The 26,758-nt window shown below is 44.8% G+C and overlaps 1 long non-coding RNA gene across 1 annotated transcript; it reads right to left on the reverse strand.

The window, feature by feature from the left end:
- Positions 1 to 1,076: 1,076 nt before the first annotated feature.
- On the reverse strand, positions 1,077 to 6,449 carry LOC123113419 (uncharacterized). Its single transcript, XR_006456017.1, has 2 exons — positions 6,090 to 6,449; positions 1,077 to 5,946 (listed from the first exon to the last, which is right to left on the reverse strand). It is a non-coding gene; the product is annotated as an uncharacterized lncRNA (long non-coding RNA).
- Positions 6,450 to 26,758: the final 20,309 nt, after the last annotated feature.

The raw sequence follows: 26,758 nt of genomic DNA on the forward strand, positions 1-26,758 counted from the left end.
TTTTATGTTGAATTCAAATCATAGTACATTGGTCTAGGTATCGAGATGTTTGGGATAATCTAAACCCTGTTTTCATATGTATAATTTTTTGTTGAATTGGGACAAGTTTTGGTATAAGCTTCTTGCAAAACCGGAGATTCTCTCAACAAGCCTCATGGTTCCGATAGGGAATGTGTCACCTTTGTGTGCGAAATGATATACGCTGCCTCCCCCCTGATTTTCTTTACAGAGGCAACATAGAACTATACGAGTGTCCTGTTAAATTTTAGAATTATTTCGGGTTCGTTTGGCCTTTTTATACACTAGATGACCCGTTGCGCCAATGGCGCAAAGGGCGACAACTAACCATGCAAGCAAGAATATTTAGAGACCGATGATCAACAAAAGACATCAACGTTGTGGTCTTCCAGAGAAGACCGACATCTTTTCTCTCTATTTTCACAGCTGATTCTGTTATAGAACTGAAAGCGGCCACTTAGGGCAATATTCTTAATAACATAGAAAGGGAAGCACCTAAAGATCCAAAAAGAAATGCATATTTGTTTGTAGTGAAAAGAGATGCGTGAATGTTATCTTTAATCTCATAGTAACCTTAAAGGATGCACTCAAGCTTTCAAGCTTTTTAACATTGTTGCACTGCTCATAATAGTCATGACATTGGCGAACATAGATAATAACTACGATCACACACATAACAATACAAATTCACCTAAAGACACACACATGGATTAAACCGTGTAAAACACATGATCTTCATTATTTAATTTCTGGAATTCAGCTTCCTTTTCAAGCAAATTACTAACCCACGGTGCTGTCAAGGTCTTCAAAGTGATTATGCAAAATATAAAAACATAGCCATCTTGAGATCCGCAACAATGCACTACCAACAATTTTTTCAAACCGCCGCAACTTTGGCAACAAATACTTGTTGATCAATATTCACGCTAACCCCTAACAAAGATTCAAATCTAACAAAGATTCAAATGCCAACCCCTAACAATGAATAACAAACAACCACATTCTAAAATTTACTAAACTTGGCCATGCTCTTTGCTAATTCATTTTATAAACCATTATAAGCGGTATAATTCTTTCATTTATCGGATTTAGCTGTCCCAATACATATTTAAACCGTGTTGTCGGCTTACAAAAGACAAATGATAAATTCAGTTTACTCGGCCGGCCTTAGTTACTTGACCAGACGATGTTGATCCACTTACTCACTTGCTGATGACTTGACCTTATCCATACCCTCCTCCACTCTCTGACTCACCCTGTAGTTTCCATAGTTCCACCCCCGTCGCCTCTACTCCTCTGCATCGGAGAGATGACTTCAGTTGCAAGACCTACTCCCTCACATACACGATATGTTTCCTCCCCTATACGCATCGCGTCACTAGGTCAGTTCCTCGGGTGGATCCTCACCAGGTCAGGCTTCCTCAACCAATTCCAAGTGAACCTTGACAAACAACACAATATTACTTCTAAAAGATAGCAAGTAAATCTGGAGTATTTCAGTTTCGAGTTGATGTCTTTTTTCCTAGAGGCAAGGCCAAAGATAGCAAAGTTTTACATTTGAAACAAAGGCAGCAGTGTAATTATTAGCTGTCATTAAAATCAATATTTGTCTCATGAAAATGCCTACCCTATAAATGACTGAAATTCTTCTCTGGAAGTTTCTTCTCTACTAAACCTACATATGCTTCCTAACCAACACATGAGCAATCACTTGGTAGACAGTACATATGTGTTAGGTGTACATCAGTAAGATCATGCAATTAAATCTGTTGCAGCCATTACCTACACAACCTTTGTATATGTTCCTCCCGATTAACATGTATGGAAACAATAGAAAAAACAGGGACAATTAAGTACTGCCAAGGAAAACTATTACCGATCACAAACAATAGCAAGCAGAAAAAATAACATAAAACAGGGACGTAATTCCCCCAGTGTATTCTAATGTATATGCTTGTTTAGGGCAAACCATATATCTTCAGTAATACCTTATAAAGGATATTAAAAGAGGAGAAATAAGAATAACATCACCAAATAACAATTAGAATCTGAACTGCAAGCTCCTTCCCCCATTCGATTTTTGCCTGACATTCAAACCTGAAACCAACTAATTGTTTTTTATTTCCAAAGAACAGGTGTATATGACAATGCAACTTGTGAAACCAGTACATTGACTCATAGCTCTATGTCTAATTTTCAAATTTAAAATTAAGTAAGTCTATTTTATTCTGGAAGCAAACAAAAAAACGATGTTTCAAAAGGCATAGGTAATTTGGTGACGATTAATTAACACATACAGTAGTTTTTGGTTTTCAGTTTTTCACCAACTCGTCCATATATCTATCATACTACTTGGAACTGAACTGAAAGTAAGGATTTGTACTTGGAACCAAGAATAACATAGTAGACAAAAGTAAGATCAAGCGTCATCCATTAGTGATTAAAGGTTTGGCTGAACAGTAGAGTAATACAGAATTTTAAATGATTTGACAACTCATTCCAAAACAGGGGTAAACATATCACACTTTCACGGCATGATAGTATCTGCATACAAGACCTTTTAGTTTCTAGATAACAAAGCAGGAATGAAATGAAAGAAATATATGGTTCACCTGTCATTGAATATTAATGATCATACCTGGGCAAACACCTCAAAATGTCTTTAAAGCAGGTCGTTTAGAAAAGAATAAAATCTTGCGCTTGACAAGAAGCATCACTTAAGAACAAAGATCCTGAGGTTATATCTAATATGGCACTGACCACTGTCAAATCCATAAAAAGCCTCTGAAATCTTCACGTTGAGTTTCAAAAGTAACAAAAGTAAAGAGGCATCCAAAGGCAGCAAACTTACTCCTCTCATGCGGCAATATGAACACATTGGTATTTCATGGTTCGTGCAGCACACAATCTTTTTGAAACAATGCCGAAAAGTAGCACTTGTTACAGCGTGTGAACAACAAATGTAGCATAAAAATAGGAGTAGATAAATCGATCATATAACTTCATATTCACTAATTCCGTTCTCCCAAAAAGTTTATGAGCCTTTTTATACAAGTTAACCGACGACAATCTGGATGCTGTGAAGATATTATTAGGAAACTGAGGTCACCCAAGAAAACACAAATTGCATTCATCTAGCTTCCTACTGGACATTAATAAATTTATGAATACCAAATGAACCAAATATTGCAAAGAAATACTGTTTTTGTGTGTGTGTGTGTGGGGGGGGGGGGGGGGGGATGGGTTGCAATTACTGCATGTCAGCATCACAGCATGTTGTAGGACACACATACTTTGAAGACACGAGATAGTTCAGTGATTGTACGATGTACATGGGATAGCTATGAAAAACAGATTAACTACGAGAAAAACAAAGGCCAACTCTCGCCAGTTCAGGTACAATTCTGTTTTCACTATCCCCAGTTGATATGGTACTATCATGCTCTTGCCAAAAATAGAATCCCATACATGAAGCTATAAGCAACCACCATATCTACCCATTCATGATGCATAAGGGGGAGCGGGGTAAGTAAATTACCTTGAATGAGGACTAATTGTTAGGCTGCTGCCTCTACTTCTTTTCTTTTAGCTCATGATCTGCTCTGCTTGTTTTGGCTCCTGTTATTGATGCATTATTCTCTTCATTTTCATGTGCCCCGGTGCCTATGTTGAGTGGCAGTGACAAAACCCATGTATGGGATTCATACATAGGGGAAGGAGCGAGGGGGCTGGAGAAGAATACCCGTGGGCGCCGTAGCAGCTTCAGGCACCACAAAAACCATGTCAAGCATAGATAGTTCTTGATAAGTTGAAGTATCGGTGATTTCTTCATACAATATGTCTGTTTCAATTAATAAAACGTCTCCGGTGTTGCTATTTTGTTTGCTCTGGGAGGGGTCATATTGTAAACAACTGAACGGTATCTTTATGAGAATTTACATAGATATATTTGCACTGACAAAAAAACTGAAGCAGAAGATTGTCAAAAAATAGGAACAATTAAGAAAATATAGTCGTACTTTAATTATACAAATCAAGTGAAAATATCCAATATGCACTACATGTGTGATATAGTATTCTCTGAATATAATAGATAAGCTAGCACACACTTTCAGAAGCATAAAGCAGATAACAAAAAATATTGATTCATCAGCACCAGTGTACCATCTAAAGGTGCATTGTTGTCTAGTACCCTCATTTTGTGCATAGGTTGCTGCATCCGCAACACCAAAAGAAAAAGAAACGCCTTCTGATCCGTCCCTAGAGACATAGAAAGAGAAACCCAAGAAGCCAAAGAATACCTTTTTACTTCAATTTTATTCTTTTTAGGACCGGAATACAGTCTCCCTACATAAAAGCGGATCCAAACAACCACGACTGCCATCCAGAAGGTCCATATATGTAACTGAGAGTTGGACCCTGCCCTAAACTAAAGAACTTGTACCTAAATCAATATCGAAACCAGCGAGCAACATGCTAGAGAAAAAACATAAGAAGAAAGTTGATGTTTGAGGCTACTACATGCAGATATAGGGTGAGTAATTATTAATTATGCTACAGTGGAGTCATGAGCAATGATCCCCTTCGACAACAAAACTTGGATAGCATGCTATCCTTCTTCTTTCATACTGCAGTTCTGTAACTAATTCCAGCATTTTTATATGACAAGTTAACTAAATGCAAACATAGGAAAAGTGAAGCCTATCAGACCTAAATTCATCTAATAAAAAGGAGATAAAAGGAATAAGATAATAAAAATTTGCAGTAGGTGTGCACATTAAGTGCAGTGACACGCGACTGTCAGAAAATTCAAAGAAAGGAGTCGAGCAATATGCAAAGATATTATTTGCAGCGCCTACATTTTGTCGTGACTTCTGGACCGGTTTAAAAATGGGCTGGTATTCCATGGAGTGTAGATAGTAGGAACAGTAAGCAGACTAACATGGTCACCGCCACGCCAAGCCATGATTTTATCTGACAACACATTTCTTCCTTTTGTGCAATAGAAATCTAATAGGAAACACAGTTATCAATGCAAGCATATTTTAGTGTACTTGTTTACAATTTTTAGTTCAACAAAAACCAGCGAGTTCACTACATCTGCATGTAGTAGCCTCAAACAAAAACAACACAATGGGAAGTAATATAAACATTAGAGCCTCCAAAAGTTCTTCCTTATCCAATATACAATGACATTGCAATGAAAAATAAACTAAAATAAACATCACATCAGGTGGTCACAGAAGAGCACACGCACACCATTTCCAATCAATATGTAATAGATCAACCTTTTAAGAATGATCATATCTCATCAAGCTGGAAAGCATTGTCTCGCAATACAAAGATCAACAGTAGTCATTATACATGTTCGCTACTCACTGAACCTACAGGTGAATCAGCATCAAATTGGTAAGACACATATTTCAGATAAGTGGGTGTCCAAGGGGAAAATTTATGAAACACGAGAGCGCAGAGAAGACCACCACTACCCACATCGTCGGATGTAAATCCCCTATTTCCATATAAGCAAACATGATACTTTAATCAATTATCACTGCCACCGTTTTTTTCTGCAGGTATGAACAAGAAAAAATACAGTGAAGAAAAATGAGAATGTATGGCCTTTTTTTACCTTGCTATATGTTCAGACTAATTTGGTGAGCTATTTAGTATGGAGGGAGAGAAGCGGGAGGAGCAGAAGGATCACGGAGACGAACTGTTGTCGCTGGAGTTGCAAGACAAGGAGCAACGGACTACTGGGCGACGAGACGAGGACGTGGAGGTGGCAAGAAGCACGACGTCGCCCCCTCCCCCCTCCTCTGTTGGCCCCTAACCCATCACCAGCCACCATCCTTGCTGCTGCTTCCGTCACCTCCATCCTCCTCACCCTCAACTGCGTGGATCCGGTGGCAGATCCTCCTCCGCGACCTGGAGCGACGGCCAATGAGCAGAGCGGCAGAGAATGAAGCCAGCGAGGCAGGGAAGAGGAGGTGCTCGCTGGAGGGGCGGAGATGGAGGAAGGGAAGGGCGGCGGCCCCAGAGGGGAGCAGCAGGACGGAAGAAGGAGGAACCTGCTGGCGCGAGGGATGTGCAAAGGCATCTCTCCTCCAGCGCGATGACGACGAGCCAGCGGTGCTCCTTCCGGTGACCCTCTCCCATCCGCCACGGCACCTCCATCTCCTCTTTCCTCTCTCTTTCTCCCTCCTCTCCTCCGTTATCTCTCTCCCTATCTTCTTCTCTTTCTCACGCAGATCAAATCGAGGGCCGCCGCCGTCGCCCTTTGCCTGCAGGCCACCGCCGCCGCCGTATAAAGAAGCGAAGGGGAGGAGGAGGAGGCACAGTGGAGAGCAGGGGAGAGGGAGGGAAGGAGGCGGCGCCTTCGAGTTGCAGGGAAGGGGAGCGGGGCTCGAGGAACGGAGGGACTGGCTACGCTAGGTTTTCACCACCCAGCACGATCCATCCCACGTCTCCCCTTTCTCTCACCCAGAACGCACACAGGAAACACGAGAATGCTGGGCCCGGGAATATTTGAGACCCACCCGTCATGCAATAAAACGAAAGAAAGGAGTCACAAATAACCAACGGCTAAGGCTTTGACAGCACTGTAAAAAATCTTGTTGCGGTGAAATCGTGTGAACCAGAACGCACGGGCGACACGTTGAACCAAGATGGCGGGTAGCGTAGCGCGTTTTATATGTTCCATTAATTGAGTTTCTGGACTTTTAATGTGCATAATCCAAATTTGAACTGCAGGCACATGCTCTGGTGCACCAAAGTTGGTTGAAAAATCACATGTGCCTCCTTGGTTGAATTTCTAGGTCCCATAAAAGAAATGAGAATGAAATTCAAACATCTGGGCGTCGTGACTCGGACGAGAACATCGAGAAACTTAGATTTTAAATTCATGTAAATCCAAAACTCGCCTGAAAATCATGAAACTTGGCATGGTGTCATGTCATGGCACTAACATGTTGTGGTAAAAAAATGAGCTGATTTGGAACAAGTTTTGGTATAGGGGGCGTTTGGATTATGCCCACACCAGGCCGACCAAAATGATGGCATGCCAAAATTTTGGCGAAGGAAGTAGCCGCTAGGAACTCGCGCACACGCTAGTGCGGAATCACAACGGCTGGCCAAAAAGTTGGTTGTGAGCCAAAAACTTGGCTGTGATCCAAACACCGGCCCAACCTGTGGTCAATGACCAAAATTTTGGAAGGGCAGCTTGGGGCTGCCATCCAAACAGCCCTATAAGCTTCTTGCAAACCGAAGCTTCTCTCAAGAAAGCTCGTGGTTCTAAGAGGGAACGTGCCATCTTTGAGTGTGAAACGATATACACTACCCCCTCCCCTTGAATTCCTTTACAAAGGCAACATAGAACTACATGAGTGCCCTGTTAAATTTTGGAATTATTTCGGGTTCATTTGTTGTTTTTATACATTAATTGAGTTTCTGGTCATTTAATGTGCATAAGTCAAATTTGAACTACAAGCACATGCTCTCGTGCACCAAAGTTGGTTGAAAAATTACATCTGTGTCCTTGGGTGAATTTCTAGGTTCCCATGCAAGAAATGAGAATAAAATTTAAACATCTGGGCATCGTGACTCGGCCGAGAACATTGAGAAACTTGGTTTTAAAATTCTTGTAAATCCAAAACACGTCTGAAAATCATGAAACTTGGCATGGTGTCATGTCATGGTACTACCATGCCGTGGTAAAAAAATTGGCCGAATAGGAATAGATTTTGGTATAACCTTCTTGCAAACCGAAGCTTCTCTCAAGAAGGCTCATGGTTCTGAGAGGGAACGTGCCACCTTTGAGTGCGAAACGATATACGCCGTCCCCCTTAAGCTTATTTACAAAGGCAACATAGGACTACATGAGTGCCCTATTAAATTTTGGAATTATTCCGTGTTTGTTTGGCCTTTTTTATACACTAATTGAGTTTCTGGTCATTTAATGTGCATAATTCAAATTTGAACTACAAGCACATGCTCCTGTGCACCAAAGTTGGTTGAAAAATCACATCTGTGTCCTTGGATGAATTTATAGGTCCCATGCAAGAAATGAGAATAAAATTCAAACATCTGGGCATCGTGGCTCGGTCAAGAACATTGAGAAACTTGGTTTTAAAATCATGAAACTTGGCATGGTGTCATATCATGGTAGTACCATGCTGTGGTAAAAAAAATGGTCGAATAGGAACAAATTTTGGTACAATCTTCTTGCAAACCAGAGCTTCTCTCAAGAAGGCTCGTGGTTCTGAGAGGGAACATGTCACCTTTATGTGCATAATTCAATTTTGAAATACAAGCACATGCTCCAGTGCATCAAAGTTGGTTAAAAAATCACATGTGTGTCCTCGGGTAAATTTCTAGGTTCCATGCAAGAAATGGGAATGAAATTCAAAATTCTGGGCGTCGTGGCTAGGCTGGAAACATTGAGAAACTTAGTTTTTTAATTCCTGTAAATCCAAAAAAACGCATGAAAATAATGAAACTTGGCTTGGTGCCATGACATGGCACCAACATGCTGTGGTAATTTTGCAGTCCGATTTGTGAAGGCGCACACATTAACAATCAACAAAGTCATTTTGGAACAAGTGATGTCACGTTACAATTGGAAACACAAGTATTATTGAAACCGTGGGCGTTCTATTTACTACCATTTACATGCCGCCACGCATCCCCTTTTTTATTAGCTAGGAGGTGCCATGCAGGGTAGCTATTTGAGTACGAGAGGCGTGCGATCAGACCCCTGCGCGTGCTTATCGGGAGGAGAGCCCTTTGACCTCCATCTGCCGTCCACCTCTCTCCCAAGGTCTCCATTAATGGCGCCTGAGCCTCTGTTTAATGGCGTGGCTATGTCTCACTCGACTGATATTTAAGAGAGAGAAAAGAAAATATGAAAGCATGAATCTTGATGTAAGATCCAATAGACCTATATACCATCTACTGTGACTTATAGCAAGACTGATGAATATATAAGGACGATGACAGTGGATAATAATTGTCTTACATAATTAGGAAGATAATTAAAAAAGCCACATGCGGCTATGCTCAAAATACACAAGGGTAAAAGAAGAAGCAAGACAAGGATCTGGCTCGCTGATCTCTACTTTCTTGATGCGTTGCTGCAGGCTGCGGGAACTAGTCTCCGCGGCAAGCGGCGATGAGCTCTTTCGTGTCCTCAAGATGCTGCTTGAGAGCATCCACGGATTCCTCCACCAGCCTTTGGCGCTCGATGTGGAGCATGTCATTCTCCTCCATAAGTTTCTTGATGATGACGTCGGTCCTCTTCAACAAGGCACTGGTCTCCTCCTGTTGTCTGCACTTCGGACGATCTTCGCCCTCAGCAGGTCATGCTCGGTCCGGAGCCTCTCATTTCCCACCCCCCTCTTAGTTGCCGGATGACGCCGGTAGCCTGTTCAAACGAGGCTTTCATGTCATCATGCAACCTCGCCCAGCCGTAGATCTGATCCATCTGGCTATGGACGATCGCATGCATGCGCCTGTAAGAGTCGTCGCCTGCCCGCGAGACATTTTCCCAGGCTGTCGCGGCGCGGCTGGACATCTCTGCTGCATTCGCGGTGCCGCGGGACATCTTTATTGCTTCCGCGACGCGGCGGGACATGTCGGCTGCTTTCACAGCGAGGCGGGACATCTCGTGCTTCCGCTTCCATGCTCGCCTCTCCCTGGTGGTAATCTCTCGACCCAGAACTCACGCTGGCCATGGCAGACGCAAGGGAAGGATGCTGAATGACTTGTTTGTTTTTGTGGATGACGAGTTGAGGAGGAATGTACACTCATCTTGGCATAGTAGTATTTATAACCGAGTATTAATACGCTCCTAAGTGGGAAACCGTTTAGGTTGTGATCGGTGTGAACAGGTTTGCAATTCAATATAGCATGGTAGTAGTAGTAATTTGGAATGTGACGAGACGCAAGCTCAAAATTTATTGACGGTTCTAGTTTCGAAGTGCGGCACTATTCTCGGATGGCATTACGTGGGCACGTGTTCTCGGCCGTGGTGTAGCATATGCCATGGTAGTCCTTTTTCTACTGCTGTGTACGTGCAATAACTGGCACCGTCGTATACATATCTTATGGTTAATGGGGCGTTCGACAGGAATAGCCGCGTGGCGAGCTATAGGCTAGTCTTTTTTTCCAGACGCATTAAACCTATCTCTCGGGACTTCTCGCACGCACCATCGTGCCACCCACAAAAACTTGTACTCTGAGTTTAGTACGTTATATAGGAAGGGAAGAGGTGCACACACACGCTCGTCCTGTCACACACGCATCTCTTTTTTCTCGAAAAGGAGGATGATGACCCCCGGCCTCTGCATCTGGGAGTCACACACGCATCTGTAGCTACGAATTGTAGTGTTCTCAACCATCCGATTGGCTCTATCATAGGATTCACGTTACTCCTTGGCCTTGAGATTGAAAAGTTTAAAACGCAAAGGCTAAGCTGGAGGCGCAAGGTTTTGGTTAATGTGCGAGCTGTACACGGAACCAACACGACAGGAGCTTCGTCTGCCTGGTGCGCAGTCCGGTGAGTTGTCCAACACAATCAGATCTGTGCCTCGACTTATGCACAGAGAAATTAGGGTCGGAGGGAGTACTACTAGTAGTAGTACTACTTTGATGTGTCGCGTCAACTCGCACAAGTATGAAACACTTCGTGAACAAACAAGCATATACTCCCTCCGTTCCAAAATACTCCCTCCGTCCGAAAATACTTGTCAATAAAATGGACAAAAAGGGATGTATCTAGAACTAAAATACATCTAGATACATCCCCTTTTATTCATTTTGTTGACAGGTATTTCCGGACGGAGGGAGTACTACTCTACTTGACTTCCATTTGTCCAAAAATGGATGTACCTATATACTAAAACATGTCTAGATACATCTATATTTTGAAAAATGGAAGGCATGTATTGTGTAACGGAGGGAGTGCTTGTCATCAAAATGGATAAAAAAGGGATGTATCTAGAACTAAAATACGTCTACATACATATCCTTTTATCCATTTTGATGACAAGTAGTACTTCTTACCCAAAGGAACTTTATATCCAACAGACACAAAATATCCGTCCGACTGTTGGAAATTACTGATATGTTGTCGAAGTAATTGCTGCATCGCCACCATAACCCTCCATTTCTTAAGCTAAAGTAGATCGAGGTAATCCCTATATTAGAATATTACTAAGATAAACAAAAGGTACTATAGAAACATTTAGGATGTGAGCTTGTCAATCTGAATGTGGAGGGACACCTGCTTAGCCCCGGCCAGTAGCTTGGGAAGAATTGTGAAGAAGGTCAACTCCTGAACGGTGACGTCGTCGGGATCCTTGCTGCTTGTCACCTCCATTTCCACCTTGACAGCATCGATCATGCCTTTGGGCTCCCCCGGCGGGCCGTTCGCCCACAGCTTGGCCATGTAGTGCGGCAGTGGTGACGCCCCCGCTCTGATGCAGATGACCGACAGGACAATAGGCGCGCTGATGTCGAGCACGCCGCCAACCAAGAAAAACATGCGGCCGTCCTCCTCCGCGAATAGCAAGAGCCGTGGCTCCGACAGTGGCACTTGCAGCTGGAGCACCTTGCTGTACTGGATCCTGTGCACGGGCATGGATACGTGGTGCTGATGTGGTGGTAGAGCGCCGGCGGCAGGCCTTCGTAGCCGCAGACGGGCATGGGGCATTTGCAGGGTGCAAGCAGACACACGCTCTGGTGATCGGCAAGCTTGTGGTAAGTGACGTAGAGCCCACAACCTTCATGCGGGCACTCCACCCTCACCGACAAAAGGATGGCGTCCACCGCCGTGTTCCGCACATCGAAGCCACCGCCGCACTCGCACTTCTGGCACTGCCGCTGGTTCCCGGGGCACTCGACGTGGCAGTCAATGCAGGCCATGTGCCCTCCCTTGCACTGCAGAAATCAATCGAACAACACATCAATCAAGAAACCTGCACCTTGCTCGATCACCCAAACGGACGAGGTGTATTCGAACCTCATACACTGGAGGCGCCAAGGGGCGGAGGCACAAGGGGCGGTGGAGCACGGTGAGGTCCATTGAGACCTTAGAGAACTCCATCGTCGGGTCCTGTTCCGTCTGCATCATCTCGCCCTCCTCGTGCACAAGCATCTCTTGCTTTAGGGCCTGGGCATTACAAAGCTTCACTATCACATATTTATACTACTTCAAGGTGCATTAAATCAACACATGCAAGTATCAAAAGGAGAGTCATGGCATGCGTGCATGCGTTGTAATTAATTCATCGGTAAACGAAAATTATTGAAATATATCGAGTGGTGCTTTGATGTGTCGCGTCAACTCATACATCAATGAGAAGTTTGATTATCCTCTCCCTCGTGGACTTAACTGCACCTGCCTTTGGCTGTATGATAGGTTGGCCACCCACCTGTCAGGCCCACCTGTCATACACGCGAAGGCATGAGCGTCCCTGTGAAAGTGCAACTATCCCTGGGTGGTTTTGGTAATTCCTAACAACATATATCTCATTGAGCTAATGCTATTTCAAGATAAGTATTTCAGGAAAGCTCAATGATTGGCATGGCATGGATGAGAAAAGTGGATCCCTCAAAATGCTAAGGACAAAAGGATTGGCTCAAGCTCAAAGCACAAGACTCTACATTTTCTATTTTAGTGATCCAAGATCACATTGAGTCTATAGGAAAAGCCAATACTATCAAGGAGGGATGAGGTGTTGCTTAATGGCTTTCTTGCTCAAAATGCTTAGTGATATGCTCCAAAGCCCTCAACTACTTTCTCACATCCACATATAACCTAAACCAAAAATCGAACTCGGCCCCACCGATTCTTTCTATCTGACACCACTAAGTTCAGATGTCATAGCCACTGCCACAAACCCTAGGCAAATTGGTCTCACCAATAGGGATCTCGGTCTCACCATGATGGGATTGTAATCTCTCTATTTCCCTTTGTAATGTTTCGGTCAAACCGAGATGAGCGATCGGTACCACCGAGAATGCAATGCAAACTCTCTGTTTCCTTTTCGAAATGTTTCGGTCTTACCGAGATGAGCGAATCGGTCCCACCGAGTTTGCCTGACCAACCCTCTGTGTGTCCATTGCCAAAATCGGTCTTGTGACACCCCCGATTCAATCGTACACTAATCATGCACGCAAATGTGTACGATCAAGATCAGGGACTCACGGGAAGATATCACAACACAACTCTAAAACATAAATAAGTCATACAAGCATCATAATACAAGCCAGGGGCCTCGAGGGCTCGAATACAAGTGCTCGATCATAGATGAGTCAGCGGAAGCTACAATATCTGAGAACAGACATAAGTAAACAAGTAGCCATAGATGGCTAACACAAACTGGGACACAGATCGAAAGAGGCGCAGGCCTCCTGTCTGGGATCCTCCTAACTACTCCTGGTCGTCGTCAGCGGGCAGCACGTAGTAGTAGGCACCTCCGGTGTAGTAGGAGTCATCGTCGATGTGGCGTCTGGCTCCAGGGCTCCAGCATCTGGTTGCGACAACCAGGTAGAAGGGAAAGGGGAAAAGAGGGAGAAAAGCAACCGTGAGTACTCATCCAAAGTACTCGCAAGCAAGGAGCTACACTACATATGCATGGGTATATGTGTAAAGGGCCATATCGGTGGACTGAACTGCAGAATGCCAGAATAAGAGGGGGATAGCTAGTCCTATCGAAGACTACGCTTCTGGCAGCCTCCGTCTTGCAGCATGTAGAAGAGAGTAGATTGAAGTCCTCCAAGTAGCATCTCCAAGTAGCATCGCATAGCATAATCCTACCCGGCGATCCTCCCCTCGTCGCCCTGTGGAAAAGCGATCACCGGGTTGTCTGTGGAACTTGGAAGGGTGTGTTTTATTAAGTATCCGATTCTAGTTGTCATAAGGTCAAGGTACAACTCCAAGTCGTCCTGTTACCGAAGATCACGGCTATTCGAATAGATTAACTTCCCTGCAGGGGTGCACCAACTTACCCAACACGCTTGATCCCATTTGGCCGCACACACTTTCCTGGGTCATGCCCGGCCTCGGAAGATCAACACGTCGCAGCCCCACCTAGGCACAACAGAGAGGCCAGCACGCCGGTCTAAACCTAAGCGCGCAGGGGTCTGGGCCCATCGCCCTGAGCACACCTGCACGTTGCGTGGGCGGCCGAAAGCAGACCTAGCCCCTAGTGGCGTTCCAGTCCAATTCGGCGCATGCCGCTCCGTCGCTGACGTCTGAAGTGCTTTGGCTGATACCACGACGCCGGGATACCCATAACTACTCCCACGTAGATGGTTAGTGCGTATAGGCTCGTAGCCAACTCAGATCAAATACCAAGATCTCGTTAAGCGTGTTAAATATCCGCGAACGCCGAACAGGGCCAGGCCCACCTCTCTCCTAGGCGGTCTCAACCTGCCCTGTCGCTCCGCCGCAAAGATCCACTCGCGGGTGCTCCACCAGCCGACCCGACTTTAGTCTCCACATGTATCATGTAGAAAGTATATAGCATATACCCGTGATCACCTCCCGAGTGATCACGGCCCGATAGTATAGCACGGCAGACGGACAAGAATGTAGGGCCACAGATGAATATACTAGCATCCTATACTAAGCATATAGGATTACAGGTAAAGGTAACAACAGTAGTAACAAGGCCAGGCTATGCATCAGAATAGGTATAACAGAAAGCAGTAACATGCTACACTACTCTAATGCAAGCAGTATAGAGTAGAATAGGCGATATCTGGTGATCAAGGGGGGGGGGCTTGCCTGGTTGCTCTGGCAAGAGAGAGGGGTCGTTAACTCCGTAGTCAAACTGGGCAGCAGCAGCGTCGGTCTCGTAGTCTACCGGAGAGAAGAGGGGGAAGAAACAATGAATACCATGTAAACAGATGCATATCGATGCATGACATGACAAGTAACGATGCTAGGCGGGACCTGACGTGGTATGAGGTGATGCCGGTTAAGGGGGGAAACATCCGGGAAAATATTCCCGGTGTTTCGCGTTTTCGGGCAGAGGAGCCGGAGGGGGAAAGTTGCGAGTTCGATAGGTCAGGGGGGTGTGGCGGACGAACGGACTGCATATCCGGATTCGTCTCGTCGTTCTGAGCAACTTTCATGTTGAAAATATTTTAATCCGAGTTACGGATTAAAAGATATGATTTTCTAAAGATATTATTAATTTCTGGAATTTAATTAATTATCTAATCCAACATTATCCAGAATAGTAAATGCTGACGTCAGCATGACATCAGGGTGATGTCAGCAGTCAACGTTGACCATTGACCTGGTCAACCTGATGTGTGGGTCCAGTGGGACCCACCTGTCATTCTCTGTTTAGTTTAATTACAGATTAGTTAATTTAATTAGTGATTAGGTTAATCTAATCAGGATTAATTAACTTAATTAATTAATTAATTAATTAATTAATTAATATTCTAATTATTTTAATTATTATTTATTTATTATATTATATTATATTTATTTTTATTATTTTATTTCCTTTTTCTTTTCTTCTTTTTTTTAAACGTTCTGGGGGCCGGGCCCCACATGTCTGTGGCCCATAGGGGCCCTTAGCGGGCACGGGCGCTGCAGGTAACAGGCGCGGGCGTGGTGGCCGGCCCCTAACAAGGCGCCCAAGGGGGGCGCCGGCGAGGCGCAGAGCGGGTCGAGGCTGGCGGGGCGTCACCGGCGACCGCACAAGCGGCAGCAGGGCATAGGGGGCCCAGGGTGGCACGTAACGAGGAGGACAAGGCACGGGGAGGCAGCCGTTGGTTCAGGGGAGGGGGAGCAGCGGGGGAGGCCGATGGCCACGGCGAACTAGGCAGGGCGCGGGTGTCTTCGAGCGGTGCAGTGGGGCGAGGCCACCATGGCGACGGTGCACGCGCAGCCCGACTGGTCCCCGGCGCCGGCTGGGGCGGAGGAGGGCGCCGGCCAGATGCTCGCGGGGGCGCGCGCGGGGTAGCACGGGGGAGACAGAGAGGAGGGAGGTGCGGTGCTCACTGCAGGGAGTAGGGCCCGGGGCAGTGGGGGTCGAGGAGGAGTCGGGGATGACCGGGCGACGGGGAGGAGGCGTGTGGAGCTCCGGGCGGCGGCGGATCGGTCCGGCGTGGCGACGTGATTCCGGCGAGGGGGACTCCAAGCGGTGGTGGCGTCGGGACCGAGTCCCAACTCTAGATCGAGGGCGGCGCGTGGACGGGCACCGGGGCGACTCGGGGTGAGGCGAGGAGGCGTCCGGCGAGGGGGGGGGGGTGGTGACGGGCGACGCTGGCGACGCAGGATCTGGCTCCCCTGCCTCAATCCAGACGAGGGAGAGATGGGAACATGGGAGGAGCGAGTGGGGGGGGGAGTGGACGAGTGGGGTGGCGGCTAGGGTTGCGGGGGGGGGGGATAAGGAGAGGAGTGGGGTTGGCCGATTGGGCCTTTGGCCGGTTGGGCCGGCCCGTTCGGGCGGAGGAGGCCAGCTGGGCCACTTGGCCCAGCGGGGGGGGGGGGTCTGTTGTTTTTGTTTTGTTTTGTTTTCCTTTCATTTGTTTCTTTTTATTTATTTTCCTTTCTGTTTTATTCAATTTAAAATATTTATGCATTTGTTTACTTCACCATAATTATCTATGCAACATTTGACACGGTCCGAACATTTTGTTTTAAAGTTTGAAAACTTTGTTTGTTTGCCAAAAATTCAAATTTGAATTCGAATCGTTTTGAACTAACACGAGATTAGCGACAGTAACGGAGGTGACATGGCGTCATTAGCAGAGGTTACTGTAGCTTGCTTATCCGGGCGTCACAGGTCTCACCGAGTTTGTGTAATCGGTCTCATCGAGATTACGTTATGCCCTAACCCTAATCATATCGGTCCTACCGAGTTGCATGTCAGTCCCACCGAAAACCCTAACGGTCACATGATTTGCTGAATCGGTCCGACCAAGTTTCTCAATTCGGTCCCACCGAGATTGGTAAGTTGTGTGTAACGGTTAGATTTTGTGTGGAGGCTATATATACCCCTCCACCCACTCTTCATTCGTGGAGAGAGCCATCAGAACAAGCCTACACTTCCAACATACATTTTCTGAGAGAGAACCACCTACACACCATTTGTTACTTCTTGGAGAGTGGTGTCTCCTAGATTAGCTAGGTGTCACTTGGGAGCCTCCGAAAAGATTGTGGAGTTGAACCAAGGAGTTTGTAAGGGCAAGGAGATTGCCTACTTCGTGAAGATCTACCCTAGTGAGGCAAGTCCTTCGTGGGCAACGGCCATGGTGGGATACACAAGGTTGCTTCTTCGTGGACCCTTAGTGGGTGGAGCCCTCCGTGGTCTCGTGCAGCCGTTACCCTTTGTGGGTTGAAGTCTCCATTAACGTGGATGTACGATAGCACCACCTATCAGTGCCATGACAAAAACATCCGTGTCTCCTATTGCGTTTGCACTCTAAAAACCCTTCCCTTTACATTCTTGCAAGTTGCGTGCTTTATTTTCCGCTGCTCATATACTCTTTGCATGCTTGCTTGAATTGTGTTAAGTTTGCTTGAACCGTGCTAAGTTGCTAAAATCTGCCAAGAACTAAAATTGGAAAAAGGCAAGATTTTTATTTGGTCAAGTAGTCTAATCACCCCCCCTCTAGACATACTTTGGATCCTACAAGTGGTATCAGAGCTTTGGTCTCCATTTGCTTTGATTTCCATAGCTTTTGGTAGTCATAGCCTTGGTTTCACAACCTAGGAGAGTATGGCATCTAGCGAGGGAAATTCCACCGTAGAGGTCCTTACTTTGATTGTACAAATTTTGCTAGTTGGAAGCATAAGATGAAAATGCATATTCTTGGACATAACCCCGCCGTTTGGGCTATTGTGTGCATTGGCCTGCAAGGTGAATTCTTTGATGGGAGAGAACCGAACCATGAAGCTACCGCAGAAGAGTTGAAGATGCTGCAATACAACGGTCAAGCTTGTGATATCCTCTTCAACGGATTGTGCCCCGAAGAATTCAACAAAATCAGCCGTCTTGAGAATGCAAAGGAAATTTGGGATACTTTGATTGATATGCATGAAGGTACCGACTCCGTCAAGGAATCTAAGTTGGATGTGCTTCAAAGTCAGCTTCACAAGTTCAAAATGAAGGATGGTCAGAGCGTCGCTGAAATGTACTCTAGGCTTGCTCTTCACAAATGAGATTGACAGCTTAGGAAGTGAAGAGATGACCGACAAATTCATCATCAAGAAGATCCTAAGAGCTTTGGACGGAAAATATGATACCGTGTGCACATTGATCCAATTGATGCCAAATTACAAAGATCTCAAGCCAACGGAAGTCATTGGAAGAATTTTTGCTCATGAGATGTCACTCAAGGATAAGGAGGAGCTCCACAACAAGTCAAGTGGTGCTTACAAAGCCTCATGTGAAGCTCCCACATCATCAAGTGAGAAACAAACCTTCAATGAAGAATTGAGCCTAATGGTGAAGAACTTCAACAAGTTCTACAAGAGTAGAAGCAAGGAGAGAAGTTCCAAGTCCAGGTCATACAATGACAAAAGATCTTCCAGTCGTGAGCGTAATTGCTACAATTGTGGAAGATTCGGACACTATTCCAATGAGTGTACGGCACCCTACAAAAGAAGAGAAGATTCTCCAAAAAGAAGAAGTAGAAGAGAAGAATCACCATCAAGAGAGAGAAGGAGTAGAGATGATTGTTATGAACGAAGAACATCCCGGAGAAGCAAGGATTCGGAAAGGAAGGACAAGTCATCAAGGAGCTACACAAAACGAAGACATCAAGCTCATGTTGGTGAATGGGTATCCGGCTCCGACTCCGACAATCACTTCGAGACAAGCTATCACTCTGACTTCGAATATACTCAAGATGAAGGTGTTGCCGGTCATGCACTTGTGTCAACCAACTCCTACGACATATTTGATTCACCAAACAGAGGACTTGGAAGATGCTTCATGGCTAAAGGTCCAAAGGTATCACACCCCGAGTATGTTGATTTCAATAGTGATGAAGATGACTTGTTAGGTGATGATGATTTACTTGTTGACAACTCTAGTGATGAATACTATGATGAAACGTGAATTAATCACGAATGACAATGATAAGGAGAAGATTGAACTCCTAACTAAAGAACTAAACACTCTTAAGTTAGCTCATGAAACTATCTTAGAAGATCATCGAGAACTTTTGAGGACTCATGAGAAGTTACGCTTTGAAAAGCTCAATCTTGAGCAAGAGCATGAGTTCTTAAAGGCAATCAATGATGATCTTCGTAAGAAAAGTTCTTCTTACATTGCCAAGCGTTTACTCTTATCCACTTACATGCCTCAAGTCAAGTCTAGTAACAAGAACAATAAGGATTCTTTCTCTAGTAGTAACAATCATCATGCTAAATCCAATGTTGTTGCTTCTAGTAGTTCTCTTGATTCCACTAATGATTCTCTTAGCCAAGTTACACTTGAGCAAGAAAGTAGCTTATTGAAGGGAATTTGTAGGACCTTGAAGTATGTCTAGAGGGGGGGTGATTAGACTACTTGACCAATTAAAAACTTAACCTTTTCCCAATTTTAGTCTTTGGCAGATTTTAGCTATTTTAGCACAAGTCAAGCAATCTTCACACAATTCAAGCAAGCATGCCAAGAGTATATCAGCAGCGGAAATTAAAGCATGCAACTTGCAAGAATGTAAAGGGAAGGGTTTGGAGATTTCAAATGCAATTTGGAGACATGGTGATTTTTGAGCCGTGGTTCCGATAGGTGGTGCTATCGTACATCCACGTTGATGGAGACTTCAACCCACGAAGGGTAACGGTTGCGCAAGTCCATGGAGGGCTCCACCCAAAAGGTTCCACGAAGAAGCAACCTTGTCTATCCCACCATGGCCGTCACCCATGAAGGACTTTCCTCACTAGCGGTAGATCTTCACGAAGCAGGCGATCTCCTTGCCCTTACAAACTCCTTGGTTCAACTACACAATCTTGTCGGAGGCTCCCAAGTGACACCTAGCCAATCTAGGAGACACCACTCTCCAAGAAGTAACAAATGGTGTGTTGATGATGAACTCCTTGCTCTTGTGCTTCAAATGATAGTCTCCCCAACACTCAACTCTCTCTCACAGGATTTGGATCTGGTGGAAAGAAGATTTGAGTGGAAAGCAACTTGGGGAAGGCTAGAGACCAAGATTCATATGGTAGGAATGGAATATCTTGGCCTCAACACATGAGTAGGTAGTTCTCTCTCAGAAATGGTAAGTTGGAAGTGTAGGTTTGTTCTGATGGCTCTCTCCACGAATGAAGAGGAGGTGGAGGGGTATATATAGCCTCCACACAAAATCTAACCGTTACACACAATTTACCAATCTCGGTGGGACCGAATCAACAAACTCGGTCGGACCGATTCAGTAAACCTAGTGACCGTTAGTGATTTCAATGGGACCGACATGCAACTCCGTAGGACTGATATAGTTAGGGTTAGGGCATAACGTAATCTTGGTGAGACCGATTACACAAACTCGGTGAGACCGATTTTGGTAATTAGCTAACTAGAGAGTTGGTCAGGTAAACTCGGTGGGACCGATTCACTCTTTTTGGTGGGACCGAAATGTTACGAAAGGGAAACAGAGAGTTTACATTGCAATCTCGGTGGGACCGATCACTCACTTCGGTTAGACCGAAACATTACGAAGGGAAACAAAGAGATTACAATCCCATCTCGGTGAGACCGAGATCCCTATCGGTGAGACCGATTTGCCTAGGGTTTGTGGCAGTGGCTATGACATCTGAACTCAGTGGCGCTGAATAGAATGAATCAGTGGGGCCGAGTTTGACTTTAGGTTTAGTTCATATGTGGATATGAGAAAGTAGTTGAGGATTTTTGGAGCATATCACCAAGCACTTGAAGCAAGAAACTCATCAAGCAACACCTCATCTCTCCTTGATTGTATTGGCTTTTCCTATATACTCAATGTGATGTTGGATCACTAAAATATAAAATGTAGAGTCTTGAGCTTTTGAGCTTGATCCAATCCTTTTATCCTTAGTATTTTGAGGGATCCAATTTCCTCATCCATGCCATGCCATTCATTGAGCTTTCCTGAAATATTTGTCTTGGAATAGTATTAGCTCAATGAGCTATATGTTGTTAGGAATTACCAAAACCACCTAGGGATAGTTGCACTTTCAATCTCCCCCTTTTTGTTAATTGATGACAACATATAGATCAAAGCTTCTACAAATGATAATAAGATTGAAAAACATCGTCGCTTTGAGAAGTATGTGATAAGCAAGAGCTCCCCCTAAATTTGTGCATAGTTTAAGATTTGCTTTGGACTGCAAATGCACAAGGAGTTAGGCTCATGGGTTACTCTTCCATGTCACATACATCTTGGTGGAGCGCTCAAAATAATAAATATTGAATACATGCACTCATCACCAAGCAAAGTGAATGATCATATAAAGATAAATGAGATAATGTCATCTAACAAGCATAAATGTAGCTTATGATCAAATACATGATCATCAATGTCTCACAGAAATAGTGTAGTATCTCAATCAAGCAAAAGCAAATAAAGTTCAACCACGAAGACAAGAGAGAACAAAAGCAAACTCTCTCTCTCTCTCGAAGCCTATGATCTATACATTCCCCCCCCTTTGGCAACAAGTTACCAAAACGTTCCTAGAAAATGCATAGTACTATTTCGTCTCTCAGGCTTGGTCTTCAGTTGGTGGTGTAGAGATGGCTCCTTGGACGAAGACTTCAGCTGATGTGGAAGGAGCTGAAGGAGTTGGTGCTGGAGTTGGTTGCACTGGAGCTGTAGTTGGTGCATATGAAGTGGCTCTGGTGTCTGTCACAAGCTCTGCAACTGATCTCTGATCTCGAGGCACTCTGGCAAATGCATCGGTGGTTGTCCTGCCCTTCCTCTCCTGCATGTCATCCTGAAGCTGTTCCACAACCGACTGGATCTCAGTTACTTTAACATCTAGGTCATAGAACTTTTGTTCCATGATTCTTTCCAGGCTCTCCTAGTTTTGAGTTAGGGTGGCCAACCCTTTCTCAATCCTTAGAGTTGATGCTATTAAGTAACCAAGCTGGTCCTGCTTGCTCTTCAAAAGGTACTCAGATGCCTCCTCTAAAGTTGGCATCTTGGCAGCCTTCTCCTTCTGTGCCTTCTCCTTTTTCTCTTGTGCTTGCACTGAAGATGGTTCATTCTCATTCATGACAACTTGATTGTCCTCAAAATCTGGATAGATAGCAAAGTGTTCCTTATCCAACAAGTATTTGCATGTGCCCATCTTGGAGTTGATCAGCTCCTGGATTTGTGGGGCATACCCACAACTTCTCTTCTGGTCTGCTACTGTCCTCTTGATAGTCTCAACTATGAGGCTCATGACCTTGAATTTCTTTGGCACATAAAATATGTGTAGCAAGTTTATTGCATGCCCTCTGATCATGTTGTGGTCAACTGACTTGGGCAAGAGAGTGTGCCTTAGGATCCACTTGATCGTTGGCAGCCCTGACAGAAGAAAATGGACAGACCCAAACTTGAAAGTCTCAAGTGCTTGTCTGGGATCTCCTTGTACATGTGTGACATAGAGTTTTGATCCTTCTTCTTCTTGGAGTAGACATCCAAGTCATCTTCACTCTCCTCTGGTGCATTGATCAGTTCAGCCCATTCTTCAATTGTGGATTGGTACCTTGTACCTTCAGACATCCAGACTATTCTGCCATCAGGATAAAAGTGAGTTGTGGAGTAGAATTGCATCACTAGCTCATCATTCCAGTTTGTGAACTTTTGTCCAACAAACTCATTAACTCCACAAGCCTTAAAGCTGTCAAATACTTCTGGGTAGTGATCCTCATTTGCCTTCATGTATTTCCAATCTACCCACCTGATGTCACAAACTATGGGCTTCTTGTCCAACAACACATCTCATAGAAATCCCGATGTTCCTTAGTGTGGAACCTGTAATCAATAGCTGTTCTCCTTCTGATTTCATATGGATCAGACAATCTCCACTGCCTGAGCCCTGCATCCTTCCTCAGCTTCATGTTTTCAGCCACTGGATGAGCATCATTGTGGTCTGGAATCTTGGGCTTGAGCTTCCTCAGGACTTGTCCTTCATCTTCTTCTTCAGCAGCAATTTTAGGCACTGGGGCCTTGTTCTTCTCAGCAGCTGGTATACTCCTGGTATTCCTCTTAGGTGCAGACTTGGCCTTGGAGGCAGCTTTGGGTGCTTCTTTGGGCTTTGATGATGCAGCCCCTAACCTTATAGCATCACCCATCAGCTTTTGTGCCTTGGGTGCTGGTGCAGCAACCTCTTCTTCCTCCTCCTCTTCCATCATGGAAGGTTGTCCAACAACTCTGGCCATGGTCTTTCTGACCCTTTCCTTCCTCTTCTTTCCTTCTGCAGTAGGCTCTTTGGGATCAGGTTTCTCAGGTTCTTGTGTTGATCCTCTGACTTTTAGCATAGGTATCCTCTTGGCAAGGACCTTCTTGTTTAGTCCAGGATTTGTGGTCTTAGCTGAGCCATACTCCTTTTTGAGCAATACCTTCTTGGAAGTAGCCTCATCTTCAGCTGCCACATAGTCTTCATCCTCAGAGTCTGAGTTTCTCTTCCTCCTGGCCCTTGTGGCTGCTTTGGGCAAATTGCTAGGAGTGCTCCTGCTGCCCTCATCTGAGGAACTAGAGGGACTGCTAGGGTTTCACAGAGTTCTAAAATCGGTCACACCGATTTGCAATTCTCGGTCAGAACGAGAATCACTTGTGCAATGGCCTTAGCCGAATCGGTGGAACCGAGTTTTTCAACTCGATGGGTCCGAGATGGTTTCGGCGGAAACCTAACCCTAAATTTTCAATCCACATCTAATCTAAGGATTGTTTTGACTGGATAGATGCGTTTCACTCGTGGCAAGAATCATAATGAACACAATGTGCTAGGAATCGGACGGGGATAGCACAGTGATCGAGTCCATACCCTAGTTTGGTGATGAACTCGCTGCGGCCGCAACGGCGGGGATGAATTCCGTTGACGGCCGCGGAGACCAGCAACTGGAGGCGGCTGGCGATGAAGTCGATGATCCGGAGACCTTGGAGGCAGAGCGAGCTATGCGCGGGCAAAGGGGTTTGGAGAAGTTTTCCAAATTTTTGCCTGTGAGTATATATAGCCCGACCCTGTCGGTGTGACCGAGTGGAACAACTCGGTGGCACCGAGATGCATAACTGTTGGCAGTTACTGCAACTCGGTGAGACCGAAAAGTTCAAATCGGTTGCACCGAGATTGAAAACCTAGATCGACTTAGTGATCTCGGTATGACCGAAATGGAAGAATCGGTCAGACCGAAACACACAAAGAAGTTTTGGAAGTTTAAGTCTATGACGAATCGGGGACTCCGAGTGCTCCTCACACAGAGTGGTTCGAATCTGACTTGATCAAATTTTGTGATGTAGCATGAATACAGTTTGAGACAAGAAAAGCATAGATAGCTAGAGAAGGTTCTTAGGCATTCTTGTTCATCCACTTGGCAAAAGAAAAAGGAGCCAATCAATCAAAGCAACAAGTGGATGTCCTCGAATGAGTTAAATATGCAACCAACATGCTCACACAATAAAATGGCAAATGAAATATGTGGCAAAGCATGCACAACCAATTCTAGCATCTATCAAACAATTGGCGATGACTAGGTCATCTGTATATGAGTATATTGACTTAGGAGTCAAATGAGAACATTTGATCATAGGTCATACTCATCGTTTAAGCTCAAGTGGGGTTACCACTTTTACATAATGCATTGATGTGTTCACATCATTAGAGTTGCTTTGACTCAATTCTTAGAGTTAAGCTCCCCCTAGATGTGAGATCCCCCCTAAGAGGGATGAACTAACCTTGGGTTTTGTCGATGATGACTTCATGTAGGTGTTGAAGATGTGGATGCTCAATGTTGATGAAGATCATTTGGAGCAATCCTTTGGAGTGAGTTGCACTTTCAATACCTACACGGGTTAGTCCCACAAGGAACAAACAAGTATATCCATAGACATAGAGTGATGCACACACAAGATGATGTCCATGAAAGCATTAGTTTATCTTGTCCCTTGCCTTACCAACATGAGGGTTTGTGACTCCTTGAACTAGTGCAAGATGTGGAAGTTGATTGCACTTGTCCTTGCCATAATGATATGAAGGAAGAATGTTTTTTTTGACCTTGGAGACTGCAGGGCTTGCACCCCACAACATTTTATTAATGCAAAGAAAAACAAAGGTAGTGCAAGGTATCCTCAAGTTGAGGAATAAAAAAGCAAAAGATGAAGGAAGAATGTTGGCAGAGTCACCCTCAAGAACTCTCTAGTTCTTCTTCTTCAGGATCCACATCATCTTGATGGGAATCCTTGGAGTTGTAGTCGTGCTTGATGAAGTAGAACTTCACGTAGTCTTGGGAACCCACTTGACCAAGGCCTTAGGAGCTTCTTAAAATGCATCAATCTCCTCTTGAAGCTTGTCCTTGCCTTTGTGCTTGTGGTCTTGTGGTGGAAGATCATCTTGAGCTTGTGTCCCCTTGAAGGAAGTAGGATCATACTTCTCTTGTTGAGGAACAAACTTCATCTTGGGGTATTGATCTTCTTCCCACTCAACTCCATTGGCATTGAACTTTCGTTCAAAACCAACACCTTGGTTCTTCCGGTGCCTACCTTGCTTGCGTACAATTTCCTAGAATTGCTTACTCCCGGCAAGGCTCTTGTATACACCTTTCTCTATAATTCCCTTCAATAAGCTATTTTCTTGCTCAAGTGTAACTTGGCTAAGAGAATCATTAGTGGAATCAAGAGAACTACTAGAAGCATCAATATTGGATTTAGCATGATTATTGTTACTACTAGAGGAAGAATCCTTCTTGTTCTTGTTACTAGACTTGACTTGAGGCATGTAAGTAGATAAGAGTAAACGCTTGGCACTGTAAGAAGAACTTTTCTTGCAAAGATCATCATTGATTGCTTTTAAGAACTCATGCTCTTGCTCAAGATTGAGCTTTTCAAAGCGTAACTTCTCATGAGTCCTCAAAAGTTCTCGATGATCCCCTAAGATAGTTTCATGAGCTAACTTAGGAGTGTTTAGTTCTTTAGTTAGAAGCTCAATCTTCTCCTTATCATTGTCATTCGTTTTATCTTGTTTAGCATGATTAATTGACGTTTCATCATAGTATTCATCACTAGAGTTGTCAATAAGTAAATTATCATCACCTAACAAGTCATCTTCATCACCATTGAAATCAACATACTCGTGGTGTGTCGGGGAAACTGATCCACGAACACCTATGGGACCGGCGGACCGAGCCCCTTTCGGTTCGGCGGGGGGCGGAGATCGCACGAAGAGCGGATCGAGGCGAAGCACACGAGCAGTTTACCCAGCTTCGGAGCTCTCCGGAGAGATAACACTCCTACTGCTGCATGTCTGAGTGTATTGAGTTCTTGCTCGGGAGCGCTGAGTGCTACAGTACACACTAGCTGCTAACGAGACCGAACGTGAGTGTTTTTCTACCTTCCTCCCCTCTCTACGTTGCGCATGGGACTCCTTTTATATGCTAAAGGGGGTCTCCGACAGGTGGCAATGTAGACAAGGGTAAAAATGGAAAAGGAATTGCGGTTGGTACAACTACCTGTACAGTGTATCATACCTAACCCTGACGGCAGGGGACAAAGGCATTAAATGCCCGTCTACGTCGCCTAAATAGTGCAA

The sequence above is a fragment of the Triticum aestivum genome, chromosome 5B (assembly GCF_018294505.1).
Source record: "Triticum aestivum cultivar Chinese Spring chromosome 5B, IWGSC CS RefSeq v2.1, whole genome shotgun sequence".
In the NCBI taxonomy this organism is placed as follows: domain Eukaryota; kingdom Viridiplantae; phylum Streptophyta; class Magnoliopsida; order Poales; family Poaceae; genus Triticum; species Triticum aestivum.